The sequence below is a fragment of the Wyeomyia smithii genome, chromosome 1 (assembly GCF_029784165.1).
Source record: "Wyeomyia smithii strain HCP4-BCI-WySm-NY-G18 chromosome 1, ASM2978416v1, whole genome shotgun sequence".
NCBI classification, from domain to species: Eukaryota; Metazoa; Arthropoda; class Insecta; order Diptera; family Culicidae; genus Wyeomyia; species Wyeomyia smithii.
Window position 1 is genome coordinate 41423221 of NC_073694.1, and position 15061 is coordinate 41438281.

The 15061-nt window shown below is 38.7% G+C and overlaps 1 long non-coding RNA gene across 1 annotated transcript; it reads left to right on the plus strand.

Annotated features, from left to right (window-relative positions):
- The first annotated feature begins 441 nt into the window (after positions 1–441).
- LOC129718422 (uncharacterized) lies at positions 442–1569 on the plus strand. Its single transcript, XR_008726887.1, has 3 exons — positions 442–700; positions 867–1114; positions 1185–1569. It is a non-coding gene; the product is annotated as an uncharacterized LOC129718422 (long non-coding RNA).
- Positions 1570–15061: the final 13492 nt, after the last annotated feature.

A 15061-nucleotide genomic window follows, 5' to 3' on the forward strand; every position in this document is an offset into this window, starting at 1 on the left:
TGAACTTACGGAGTTAATAATATCATTACAGTACGTCTCAAACATGTATAAAACATATCAGCATATAGAATTGGTTCAATAAGAAATCAACTTTTTTGATTTTTGTCTATGGAACGTTGCACTGTGCGACGTAGGCGCCTATTTCGTGAAAAAGAACTAAATTTAAACCTAAAACTGAATTGCCTTTGGTTATAATTTCATAATTGACATTCGCCTTGGACTATTAGGCCAACTGATGATTATATTTATTTTTAATTAAAAGCTGCCTGCCGCGAGTCACATTTTAACCTGACGAAACTGACTAACTGCTAAATTACTAATTGTTGGATGATCGGCAATTTTCCTGCACTGCTGCTATGCTAGCGTAGTTTCGGTCTATTAAATATTGCTAACCATCGACCAGAGCGTACGAAATTAGTCACCGTTGAAAAGTGCGGGGAAGTGAACGTGAATATTTACGCGTCTGCCAATTTGCTCCATACTAGGGGCCATCGCAGCGCATAGCCCGCACTCAAAACAACCACACGCGTGTTTACAATTGTTGAACTCTTCGCGAAGGTGGTTAACGGAAATTAGAAATAGTATCTCGAAACGAACAAATCGGTTTGCTGATCGGTATTGGCGCTAAGGGGATCTTGTGTTATTTGGTCATTTTTTAACTCGACGAAGGCGAACTATTGAAATGTGTCGATTTTATAACGTAAGTTCGTCCACAATCAGTGTATAAGCCAACATATGAATATACCAGACTCATAAATCCATCATAACCTAGACAATTTATAATGACAGTAATTCAGATTTTCTGCTTTTCCGCACGGTAGCCATTCATTAACCCATTCATAGCATGCATGCACGTTCTATTGCAGCGCAAAAGATATGCATTTTTTAAAGCACCGTTTAATCACAAACACGCCAAACGGCATGTGTGCACCGGTTTTGGTTTCGGAGCAAACCTCTTTCCGGCTGAAATCAACCCTGAGTTGAACAACTTTTGATTCGGAGGCAGGGCCGCCTGGTGGTGCTACAATTACACGGTGCTACAATTACATATATGTTTTAAGGTTCTCGAGAAAATAGTCCAGTTTTGCCATCTCTGTCGAACAACGGTTCCGGGGTGAGTAGCAGCAGCATTTCTAGCGAATAAGTTCATTACACATTCCAGCAACTTTTTTTTCTCTCCCCAGTTGCAACTTGAAAGCCTGAATGTTCCGAGTGCAATGGAGTAGCACCAGCAGCAGCCGCCGCTCCCGTTGCCATCGTCACCGCCAGGGATCTCGTTTACCTTCAAATCGATTCGGTTGTGCTTGCGCCGTTACACCCTTTTGAACGCCGTTCGGGTGGGACGTGTGTTGTAGAGTAGTTTGGGGTTCGGCACAATGTTCACTGAACTCTAGGTGCAGTTTGGTCGAAAAAGCTCTATAGCTTTTCATAGTAAATCGTTGGGCGATGTCTTCACTAAATTTTATTCATTACAGAGCACAGTGAACCTTCTCGAATAACATGCGTTAATAAAATACAAACTCTCTGGAAATAATTTAGTAGCCCTGAATATATTTAATAATTTCATAAGCGTTGGATAAAAGTTATTATAATTTATCACTCTCGAATGCAACAATACAAGTGTAACAAACAACTTTGAGGTCGTGTCTTCGCATACAATGTTTCTGTTTTTGGATAAATTATGGTCCTCTGACAAGCCTATTTTGAACTGAAAGAATCTTACAGCGAATAAACGCTGATTGGCAATTGGCAGTATTGTAATTTTGAGTGGAGACTGGACACGGTCGGTGGATTATGATTGCCAGATTTCAGAAAGCTTTTGCTAAATGTTTACGCCATCCTAAAGTAAAATGATTTTTCTTTGAGCAGATGCAGGCTTTCTTATAGCCCATGTTGATGTTGTGAGAGAGGCCTCGTTTGTTTTGTAACTAACTTTTCCCTTTAGTTGGGTTCTGTCTATTCTGAGGTTCGGTCAACGTGAGACACAATGAATCTCATTCCATGTCGGCAACCAGTGGAAAAGGACAGATGGCTGAACTCTCACACAACAACTATATCGGTAGCAGCACACTCTCATTTGATCACGCTGTTGCATTTGCTGGCAAACGTTCGAATTGCTGTTTAAGCCGAATTTAGAGCCGTCTTTCTTAAGGCGTCTATGCGGTGCAAACAAGTTTTGACAGTCAGAGCGTATGCAGGTTGAAATAAAATATTAAATCTTTGATCATTCATTGGTTTTGTCCAGAAAAAATCCAATTTTAAAATCGGATGCTGATCGCATTTTTGTGCTACCCCGACAGTGGAGATTAGGAAACTCTGACAACACAGTGGAAAGCTGTATTCGCACAGAAAGCTTGTGTTGCAAAAACAAGTTATGCTTCACCGGAGAAAGTGGCCGTTTGTGTCCCGCTATTTGCTAATATGAGCCGTTGCGGAACAGAGTGGTCTAAAGACCATTTTTTCAAAAATGAGTTTTTTACATAAACCGCATCTACTCAAGATGCTGAAGTTAGGAGACTAGAAAAATTTCAAAAAATCGAACTTTAAAGCTGATTTATACCATGTTGAAATTTCGTCCGAAGCAGAATGGCCATTCTGTTTTGGAACAGAGTGGTCTATGTACATAAATCGAGGTTAAACCGTCATGTAATATGTGACATGTAACATGTTACATGTGAGATGTAACTTGTCATTTGTCCTGTAACATGTTACACGTGATTTGAAACATGTTACACGTAATGTAACACAAAAATGTAACATGTCAAATATCATGTAATATGTAACATGTTGTGTTACATGTAATGTTACACGTGACATGTTACATGTGACATGCCATGTACATCATATAACATGCGACACTAGCCATTTTATACGAGTTAACTTCATTTTTATTTATGTTTATGTACCACTCTGGACCACTCTGTTCCGAAACGATACAAGGATGCCAGTAAAATATATATGAAGTCAGAGTGGTCTATGTACAGATAAAATCTATGTGAGATAAAATCACCGATTTCGCAAAGAAACTGGTAATTTTATGTATCCCAATGTTAAACCACTTCATAACCTTTATATTAGAATAATTTGTTGGAAAGAATCCGTTGAACAGAATTTTATTCAGAGATTTTTCGAAAATTGCTTCTCTTAAACAATTTGTTCGATGGCACATAGACCACTCTGTTCCGTAACGGCTCATATAATTATATGATTGCGCAAAAAGCAGACTCGGCAACCACTACGTTGCTAGTAACTGCTTTCGTTAACTCACCGTTGTTGCTACTTGCTGCTGCTAACAGCTTCTACTGAGTTGGGAGTGTTCTTCTCACCATCCACTAGTAAAATGATTGGTTTGAGCAGAAGCGGGCTCTTATATAGCCAGTTGTGGATGCATAGATATTTTTCAAATCGATTGCTGTAGGAATGAAGGAAACCCGCTAAAAAATAACCGACTTAAAAATATTTAAAATTGAACATGAACATATATTTCCCAAGTTTCGTTTTTAGATTTTCATTTTTACTCCTATGTAGAGAAACTTCCTATGAGACGTTGTTCTACATAAAAAAATCGTAAAATATTGATCGGTCGGCTAGCTCTTCCACACGGTTTTGATATCGGGTTCGATTCCCGATCAGCTCGAGTATCTTTTCGAGCTGGAAATTTTCTCGACACTGGAGCACGGTGTATCGTTGTACTCATCCTACAACATGCAAAATGTGCCGAAAACAATATCGATAACGAATTCTTTTAACTAATTGTTTTTTCAGTTCCCAACTGGTCTCGAGGAACGATGCTGGCCTAACAAGCCAGTCGTCGACGGTTCGAGTCTCGACTCGGGAGAGACTGTTAGTGTCAGTAGGATCGTAGCGCTAGCCCCGTAATTGTCCTGTACACTTTAACAGTTGGCTGCGAAGTCTGTGTATAATAAACAGAAGGTCAAGTTCCGAATCGAAATGTAGCACCATGGCTTTGCTGTGCTTTTAAAAATCTTTTTATGATGTGAAAAATTGTGAAATTTTTGTTGTTTTCGATGATTTTTGTAACCTTTCCAATTGGTTCAAAATTGTTAGAGTTTCGCTCTCAAAACCAATGTTTTATAGTTTAATTCAGAAATGTTGCTACATTGGAATTACTCAAAGTGTGAGCCATCGTTTCTCCATCTTTTTGCCATCTTTCTGGAGAAGAGCGCTACGTCGAAAGAATTCCGCGTCTTTAGATTCAAGAAATTATTCAATCCATTCCGGAAGAAATGCATATCAGATGGGGCGAAGTGTAATGAATATGGCTGATGAAAAAAAAAAAATCATTTTAGTATCTAAATATGTGTTCACAACTTTTGCAGTATGAGGGCTAGTATTGTCATAGATTAAAATCACTTTTTTACTATGTGTAATACCAGCAACTTTATATGTCGTTTTATTTGTTTCATGGTCTTCGTTGTGAAAACGAACAATGTGTTAATTATGTCTCTAATTGAGCAATTCTCGCTGAAACTAGGCCACTAGGTGCACAAGGTCTTTCAAATTTGATATAAATGCACATAGTTATTAGAAATAGTGAAAAAATGATAATGCCATTTTTGTTTGATCGAATTTGTTGACCCCTAGGTCACCAAGGGGCGGAACAGTTTGCAGAAACGTTGAAATTTTATCAATTATTGATGTATTATTTGAGCTATATCTCTAAATATCGTTATCTAAAGTACTACAAGTAGCACTTTTCTGTAAAGAGGAATGATGGGGATTTCATTTGAAGCAATCAGAATTCAGGCCGCCATCTAAATTTGGCCGCCATCTTGGATTTTCGATCTGGGACCAGCATTGGAAAGCTGAGAAAAAATGCTATAAGATGCAAGAAAAAAATTAGGTGAGCATCAGTGTTAACCCATCAGTTGAACCTATTTTCCAAAATATTCAACGTACACCGCGCGATCAACGTAGTAACCTCTCTACTGTGACCAAGTGGATGCACATGTTATACCCTACTAGCTCCATAAATCATAATCGATTGATGCTACAACTAGTACGCCACTACTGTTTTTTTGAGTTAAGTGAGAATAATGAATACAACACTATCATGTTAGATACTAACAAAGCGATAGGTTTTTTAGTACTGAGCAGCTCCACCAAGGAAAAAAAAAGGATTAAAACAAAACTTTAAATAAACTTAAAACGATCTTACTGACTATAAAGTGAGCTAATCGTTGCAATTGAGGATTGCAACGATTTTTGTCGGAATTTGTTGATTATTTGGCTTGACATATTTTCTAATGTTTCTACATTAGTGAGCCTATGTAGCTCGTTCGTGCTAAACCAGGGAGGACGCTTCAGAATCGTGCTAAACCAGGGAGGACGCTTCAAAATCATTTAATCATTTATTCTGTTTATTCTGAATCCTTTGAAGTGTCTTCTTCCTGGTTGCACAACAACTTGTCCAGATGGGAGCTGCATATAACATTGCTGGCCTGAAAATTTGTTTGTAAATTAACAGTTTATTCTTGAGACAAAGTCTAGAATTTCTGTTGATAAGAGGATACAAACTTTTAATATATTTTTTGCACTTTGTTTGGATATTCTCAATGTGCTCCTTGAAAGTAAGATTCTTATCATAAATAAGCCCTAAGTATTTACCTTGATTAGACCAACTTAAGACCACACCGTTCATTTTAATAACGTGGTTATTTTCCCTCGTCCAGTTAATTTTCCCTCGTCCAGACGGGACTCGAACCCGCAATCTCCGTTGTCTCCTTCTATTCCCGTTCATTTTCGCATCCTCGCAAACTGCATACATTGCCCGCTTTACTAAAACTTAAAATGTAAGCCATATGACAAAAATGAAATTAGTTCGTAAAGTAAATCTAGCCAACGGAGCTCTTCCGTGATACGCGTTCGGAGTCTAGCCACCGACTGAGGTGTCTCATCGCTTGCGCCGCTGTAGATATAATAAGTCATTATACACTGTGTGCGTGAAGAGATCACTCTCTCAGTTATAAAAAATAAACTCCCACCGGGCAGTGTGTGCAGTTCATCGTTGGCGTGCTGAGATACGGGAACACAATAGTAGAGGGTGATTCGACTTTGGTTCAGAACTATTTATACCTTTCCCAGTAGTTTAATTGGCTAAAACACCTTGCCGGAGACAACGGAGATTGCGGGTTCGAGTCCCGTCTGGACGAGGGAAAATTTTTTCTAAGCCTAAAAGTCAAACCCTCTATTCCCGTTCATTTTCGCATCCTCGCAAACTGCATACATTGCCCGCTTTACTAAAACTTAAAATGTAAGTCATATGACAAAAATGAAATTAGTTCGTAAAGTAAACTTTGTATCATTTTGTGAAGTAAAGCGGAAAACTGAAATTTGACATTTTAGCTATTAAACCTTTATGCCAAACACTGTCGAATGCCTTTTCTATATCTAGAAGAGCAGCTCCAGTCGAATAGCCTTCAGAATTATTAGTTCGAATCATATTTGTTACTCTAAGTAACTGATGAGTAGTGGAATGCCCATGGCGAAAACCAAAATGCTCATTTGCAAGAATTGAGTTCTCATTAATATGTGTTATCATTCTATTAAGAATTATTCTTCCAAAAAGTTTGCTAATAGAGGAAAGTAAACTAATTGGTCGATAACTTGATGCCCTCAGCTGGATTCTTCTCGGGTTCTAAAATTGGAGTGACTTTGGCATTTTTACATTTCGTAGGAAAATGTGCTAGTGCAAAGCATCTGTTAAAAATTTTTACCAAGAAATTTAAAGAGTTTTCGGGAAGTCTTTTGATGAGGATATAGAAAATCCCATCATCTCCTGGTGCTTTCATGTTTTTGAATTTTTTGAGAATAGTTCGCACCTCATTCAAGTTTGTTTCCAATACCTCTTCAGAAAGAAATTCTTGGGTGGTGATCTGATCATCTGATCATACTTTTGGTTTACTTCATTTTCAATAGGACTTACTACGTTCAGATTGGAGTTATTAACACTCTCAAACTGCTGAGCAAGTTTTTGAGATTTTTTTTCATTCGTTAGAAAAATGCAATCACCATCTTTAAGGACTGGAATGGGCTTCGAAGGTTTCTCAAGAACCTTCGAAAGCTTCCAGAAAGGTTTTGAATAAGGTTTTAGTTGTTCAACTTCTCTCATGAAATTCTCATTTCGCAAGAGAGTGAATCTATGTTTAATTTCCTTTTGTAATTCTTGAAAAATAATTTTCAAAGCAGGATGACGAGATCTTTGGTATTGACGTTTCCGTATGTTCTTCAAACGTATAAGAAGTTGAAGTTGATAAATTCCGGGCATTGAGAATCCCGATCAGAAGAGCAGAACTAAAAAATTACAAAATTCTATCAACGCGAGATACAAATAACATATTTAGATACAATTTTGTGTTTTTCCATATAATTTTGATAACAAAATTGAATCTGGATGAGTTATAATAACAAAACCTGAAATGAAGTAGTTCTGAAACAAGTCTAACTAATTTTTCGTTTCTATCAAAACCTGTTCTTTCTAACAATGTTTGTTATTATATTGTTCTATATACTATCTTATTTTGTTAGAGAGCTGATACATTAGTAACAAATTATCTTATGGGTTTGATACTAGTAGAATCATTTCAGTTATAATTTCTGTTATTTTAACACATAACGGGATCAAATTGAAAACACAGTCTGTAAGGTTTTTCCCGTAACAAACTAACGGCTTCAGTTACATTTTTGTTTTTTTTTTCTAATCGGGATTGGTATCCCATGATAATAACTCTTTGAACAAGTATTTAATTTTGTCCTCAAAAGGACAATTTGTTGTTCAATTAAATATCGGATATGATGCTGATCGCATCTCTGTGTTATCCCCGACAGTGGAAATGAGGCACTCTTCTCATAACGCAATAGCAAGCTGTTTCCACACTGAAAATTCGACGGTCGACGGGCTTTGGTTGTCAGCATCTTAAAAACAGTGACCAAAATACAGCAGAGCTTTTCACTGGAGGAAGTTATTAGCCAATGCACCTATCGCTGATGTTGCCACTACTTTTTACTAAAGAAAGAGGTAGTGCCGCTGCACATACCGCTGACACTGCCACCACTACCACTGCTGGTACCCGCTGCCGTTACTTCTGCTACCCCTTGTTATTTAGTTAGAACCATCCTAGTTGCCATCTTTTAGTAAAATGATTAGTTTGAGCAGAGACAGGCTCTTATATAGCCTAGAGAGTGCATGGTCGGTTTACTATATATAATATAATTTTATCGAACGTGCTAGGGAAAGCAAGCAATTTGAAAATTTGCATTTCAAAAAGGCTTGACAAATTTTAATAGATCAATGATACGAGAAATAAAAGTAAAATTTTCAATATTCGGGCGGATGAATACATGATTTTCCTTTCGATTGCTGCAAGAACGAAGGAAATCCATTGAAAACTAACGGAATTATTAGTATTTGAAATGGGAGTTATATTTTCCTTTTTTCGTTATTATATTTCAATTTTACATCTCTATGTAGCCATATTTCCTAAGAGACGTACTGCCCTTCCAAGCATAGTTGTTTCAGCGTGCATAAGGTTTGTGTAGAACATGGGACTACTATGATTGGAACGGCAGCGTAGTTCTACGTCGAAACATTTTGGCAATCTCCGCCAAAATATTATATAAAGATCGTCACCGGGGACGCAAACGCATAGGTTCGACAGGAACAGTTCTTCTGTCCCATTATTGGTAGACACAGTCTCCATGCTACCAGTGATGAGAATGACCTGAAGTTAGTGAACTTCACCGCAGCCAGAGGTATGGCAATCTGTAACTCATATTTTGCAGGAAAAGATATCCGGAACAACACGTATGACAGCACTCTAATGGCGTTCCTCCTGTCTTCCAGCGCATTCAGGGTCAACAACATGCATCGCTGTGGAAAGGATGGTGAATTCAATCGCTCACGCCAAAGTAGGTTACGCAAAGCCATTTATACTCGATACAGTACAATATAGCGCTGTCAGACATTGCGGGTCTTTGAAATAACGAGGTACTTTGGAGATGAGTCCCAGTTGCGTTGATGCATGTACTAGTAAAGTTGTAAAGTATCTTCATTAGCTAGGCTGAAACCACAAGAAATGATCAGGTAGTGCATGTGTTCCATGACGAAAAAACTCGCCTTTAGAGGGATTTTAAAAGACTTTGGCCTCAACCAGGACCTCAGGACTGAGATAATTGGAGCATTCGATGAAAGATGCAGATGATGGAGATTGCGTTACTGGGTCAGGAATATTGGAGGCTTCCTGCATGCCTCAGAAAGTGCGTTTTGGAGCTGCTTCGGGAATCCTTTTTTGGTGATTGCTGGGAAGGTAATTTCGTCTAACACCAACATCGTATCACCCTCTACTATTGTGTTCCGTTCCTAGCACGCCTGGATTAATCACACATTGCCTTGTGAGAGCTATTTTTGTAACTGAGATAGTGTGTCCTGCCTTTTTAGGCTTGAGTCACACCTTATGTTGTAGTTCATTTTTCGCATTTTCGTAAAATTACAAACATTTCCAATTTTACTAAACTTAATTCTAATGTAGTAATCAAAATTTGAATGGGAAGAACACGATCATCTTTAATCGTTAGTCGCTAAATCAGTTTGTCCCTAATATATATTGCCCCGTTTCCCCCTATGGATCAGATCTTGCACTTTTTCCTGTTCTGTGCCACAGCACGTATTCGCTTATAAGTGGTTATAGATGGAACTATGTGGTTAGGTCATGGGTGGAAATTGAATGTGCCTCCATGGATCTGTTCAGCTGCGCTTAGTATGTGCAGACGGAGCCCTTGTGGAGTAAGGTATGTGCCAGGCGAGAAGGGCGCGCTTTGGTTCCGAGTGCCACAAAAAGCAGAATAAAATATATAAATTTCTGTTCCATTTTGCGAAGCAGGCTGTTTTGTGCCATGATGGTATTGTATGCTGGTGCTGCTGCAGTGCCGCTTTGTGACCCAGCAGCGGAGTGTGGGGCACACAAAAAGAGTAGGCAAACCGAGGAGATCAGAAATATCTTCGACGACCGATGTATCTAAGGAATGCGAACAGCCAGTCGAGCTGCCGTTATCAGCGTTGGCCATAGCTTCTGATACATGCATGGCCAGCGCTACTGGACTTCGACACCTTGACGACCTTCAGGCCATTTTTCCTTCCTTTTGTCGGGCGGAAGGTTGCATTTCCCGGTATGGTAACAGGGTATGGGTGTGTGTGCCGTGCCATTGCCGCTCTGTGTTCCGTGCTTTGTCGCTCATGCTACTCGTTTGAAGTTATTTATTATGATTAAAGTAATACAGTTCAACTGATTACTTAAGTTGAAAGAAATTCTCTGTGATTGGAAGCATGGCGGCTAAAGGGTGAGATATCATGTTTTAATCGCTAAAATAGGTTGTGAAATGGTATTGGAATGTGGCATTTTAAACGAAAAATGCCAAATTGCACTTTCGTATAATGAAAATGCCGAGTATAAAACAACGTAATTGTTTGAGTTTTTGTTGTATTGATTATGTGCAATCGTTTAACCTCATCAGAGTATCAGAGTATCAGAGACAGTACGCAGATACACCGGGATTTCCGTTATATCCGAGGCGGGCCCAATTCGTATTAAAAGGAACATTATTGAAAAATAAATTGAAGGTGTCTGTTATCAGTCGCAAAAGCGTATATCACTAAAATGAATCTGTTTTTCGGTCGTAGTGACTATAGATATACATAGTTCCAATAATCGACGATTCATAGAGCAATAGAGGGATTTTACGTATACTCGTCAATGGAGTTGGTAACAGACAGACAGACAGACAGACAGACAGACAGACAGACAGACAGACAGACAGACAGACAGACAGACAGACAGACAGACAGACAGACAGACAGACAGACAGACAGACAGACAGACAGACAGACAGACAGACAGACAGACAGACAGACAGACAGACAGACAGACAGACAGACAGACAGACAGACAGACAGACAGACAGACAGACAGACAGACAGACAGACAGACAGACAGACAGACAGACAGACAGACAGACAGACAGACAGACAGACAGACAGACAGACAGACAGACAGACAGACAGACAGACAGACAGACAGACAGACAGACAGACAGACAGACAGACAGACAGACAGACAGACAGACAGACAGACAGACAGACAGACAGACAGACAGACAGACAGACAGACAGACAGACAGACAGACAGACAGACAGACAGACAGACAGACAGACAGACAGACAGACAGACAGACAGACAGACAGACAGACAGACAGACAGACAGACAGACAGACAGACAGACAGACAGACAGACAGACAGACAGACAGACAGACAGACAGACAGACAGACAGACAGACAGACAGACAGACAGACAGACAGACAGACAGACAGACAGACAGACAGACAGACAGACAGACAGACAGACAGACAGACAGACAGACAGACAGACAGACAGACAGACAGACAGACAGACAGACAGACAGACAGACAGACAGACAGACAGACAGACAGACAGACAGACAGACAGACAGACAGACAGACAGACAGACAGACAGACAGACAGACAGACAGACAGACAGACAGACAGACAGACAGACAGACAGACAGACAGACAGACAGACAGACAGACAGACAGACAGACAGACAGACAGACAGACAGACAGACAGACAGACAGACAGACAGACAGACAGACAGACAGACAGACAGACAGACAGACAGACAGACAGACAGACAGACAGACAGACAGACAGACAGACAGACAGACAGACAGACAGACAGACAGACAGACAGACAGACAGACAGACAGACAGACAGACAGACAGACAGACAGACAGACAGACAGACAGACAGACAGACAGACAGACAGACAGACAGACAGACAGACAGACAGACAGACAGACAGACAGACAGACAGACAGACAGACAGACAGACAGACAGACAGACAGACAGACAGACAGACAGACAGACAGACAGACAGACAGACAGACAGACAGACAGACAGACAGACAGACAGACAGACAGACAGACAGACAGACAGACAGACAGACAGACAGACAGACAGACAGACAGACAGACAGACAGACAGACAGACAGACAGACAGACAGACAGACAGACAGACAGACAGACAGACAGACAGACAGACAGACAGACAGACAGACAGACAGACAGACAGACAGACAGACAGACAGACAGACAGACAGACAGACAGACAGACAGACAGACAGACAGACAGACAGACAGACAGACAGACAGACAGACAGACAGACAGACAGACAGACAGACAGAAAAAAAGCAATCAACTTCTTAGGGAGTAGAACTACACAGAATGTTATTGGCCAAACTATTAGTTGATATTTGTGGTTGCCTTAAAAAAAACCGTGTTTTATTGTGTATGTGAATTAAAAAAGTATTATTATATGTAAAGTTCAATTGTGATTTTGATCGAGATCAGTTATCGGTCATTACTTTGAACTTCAATCAAAAATAAGATTTGAATTGAAAATAAAAACCTAAATTAACCCACCTAGCGGTCAGACCCAGCCTTTCTCATTCAAACTTCTATTTGTAAAAATAGATTTACATGAACGCTTCAATCCAATAAATGTATGTCACTCTTTAGGTTCTAAAATATTGATGTTGTAATCTATACATATAAAAATGTAGTCCGGTCTGTCTGTCTGTTTGATCCATATAGGCACTCATATAGGTTGTGTAGTTTTGGAGATAATGAAGTTTCGTGATTTTCACATTTTGGTACTCTACAGACGAAGTTACAGTCCGATTACAGTAAAATTCAATAGGGTGTTACAAGGCAGCTATACTTATAAATTGACACTAAGTTTGTGGAAATCAGGTCAGCCATCTCTGGGAAAGTGAGTGAGTTCAAGTAGTCTTTGGAATATGTTCCTTTTCATAGCTGGATTTCACATTTTTAAACATAACAGGCAAAATAATAATCCGATTGCAAAACAAATCAATAAGGTCTTATGGGGCAATTAGACCTTCCATTCGACACTGATTTTATGAAAATCGGTTCAGCCATCTCTGAGAAACATGAGTGAGATTAAGTAGTCTTCAAAACACGTTTCTTGTCATAACTTTTGAACCACACGTTCAATCTTTATGAAATTCAAAAGTTAAAGGTTTTTCAGGTAACCCGTTCATTTGAAATCAATTTTGTTCAAATCGGTTGTGTAGTTTTTGAGTTAATGATGTTTCATGATTTTTACATTTTGAAACATAACCTCTAAACTAAAAATCCGTTTACAATGAAATTTAATGAGGTCTTATGGGACAAAGAGACCTTTCATTTGCAATTAATTTCATGAAAATCGGTCGAGCCATCTCTGAGAAAAATGAGTGAGAATAAAAATCTGCACATACACACACACACACATACAGAAAATGCTCAGCTCGTCGAGCTGTGTCAAGTGATATATGCCATTCGGCCCTTTGGAGCACTTTTATACTTTCGGTTTTGCAAGTGATTGCTATACCTTTCTAGGAGAAAGGCAAAAGGTATCAAATTTATGTGGAATGCATATAAACTTTTCAACGTAAAATTTTCGTAATATTTTTTTGATAATTAAAACCTTTTTTGTCCCATTTCAGAAAAACGTTTAAACTTTTTTTAGTATTTGAGGTCACGAAGTAGCTTAAATTACCGATCGCACTGAACTCTTAATTAAAAATTCCACTGAAACCTGAGCTGGTTTTTTGAACGGCTTGATGAATTGGCCTGAAATTCCTCAATTTATTCTACTATAGAGCAAGATCGCGCCAAATCACCGATGGTCGAATATCGACCATTTTTGATTTGAATGAAACTTTGCACACGTATTTGGCTCAGCAAACTGAGCATTTTCCACAGATGGAGCGATTTTTTACACCCATGAGTTACATTTTAAAAGGGCGTATGCCTTTTGGCATAGGTTTTATTCGAAGCATTGTAGCCCAGAAACCGTTAGTTGCATAGAAACTTAGCCTACCTACACGTTCCCCCTTGCCGAATGTTCTATAAAAAAATATGTTTGTCGTGCAACACTACCTACTTGTTTACTAATAATAACTGTTTGTAAAGTACGCAACCAATAACTACTGGGATACCTATAATATCTGTTTTCGTATATAAATACGATTGCACTACTCCAGATGTGTTAGTAACAGTTTGCATTTTGTGAAGATGAATAAAGTGAAAATGGAATACACCAAGCCCAAATGCTGTAAACCCTTTCCTGATCATCGGTGCTTATCAAGCTTACGCAAATTAAACGAAAACGTTATTGCAAAATTAAAAATATTGAACAGTCAAGCTCATTTGAATACGTCTTCATCAATTTGTGATTCGTGTAGTTATTGGAATGATAGTCAAGCCACCATTCATCCCTACGTTGTTTACTATTCAGAATTTGGAACACTTAAGAATATCAGCTTCATCATAATATCGGAAGTACTCCATCATGGTACTGTTGCGGTTCAGGTGTTCATTGCCAAATTAATGAGTTTTTTGAAAACAACAATAGACTTGAAAAAAGCGATATTAATGTCTGCCTCACAATATAAAAATAGAAAAAACTTTGCAAGTTCAAAACAAAAGATAACGTCGATGCAGAGTGGCATTTTTTTGCGACTTCTCATGGTAAAGGCCCATGCGATGCAATTGGTGGCATATTAAAACGAATGGCAGGAAATGCAAGTTTAGCATAAGAACATGAACATCCCGAGCGCAAAAGAATTGTATTATTGGTCTAATCAGAAAAGTAATAAAAATTCATCAAAAATGTCATTTAGTTGGGTATAATATGAAATATATGAACAAGGAGTAACAGAATCGAGCAGTATTTTCAATAAATCTACAATAATAGCTGCCACACAAAAGTATTACTCTTTTGTTTCGATTTCAGAAAATAAGATACAAACGAAGCTGTTTTCAAAAGATGACGAATCATTTACTTATGATGTATATGAAATATAAGGTGAAACTAGTTCTGTAAAGTATCTATGTCATGAAAAAATATGTTCTTAAGATAATTAAACTTGAAAATAAATATTTGATTCTTATATA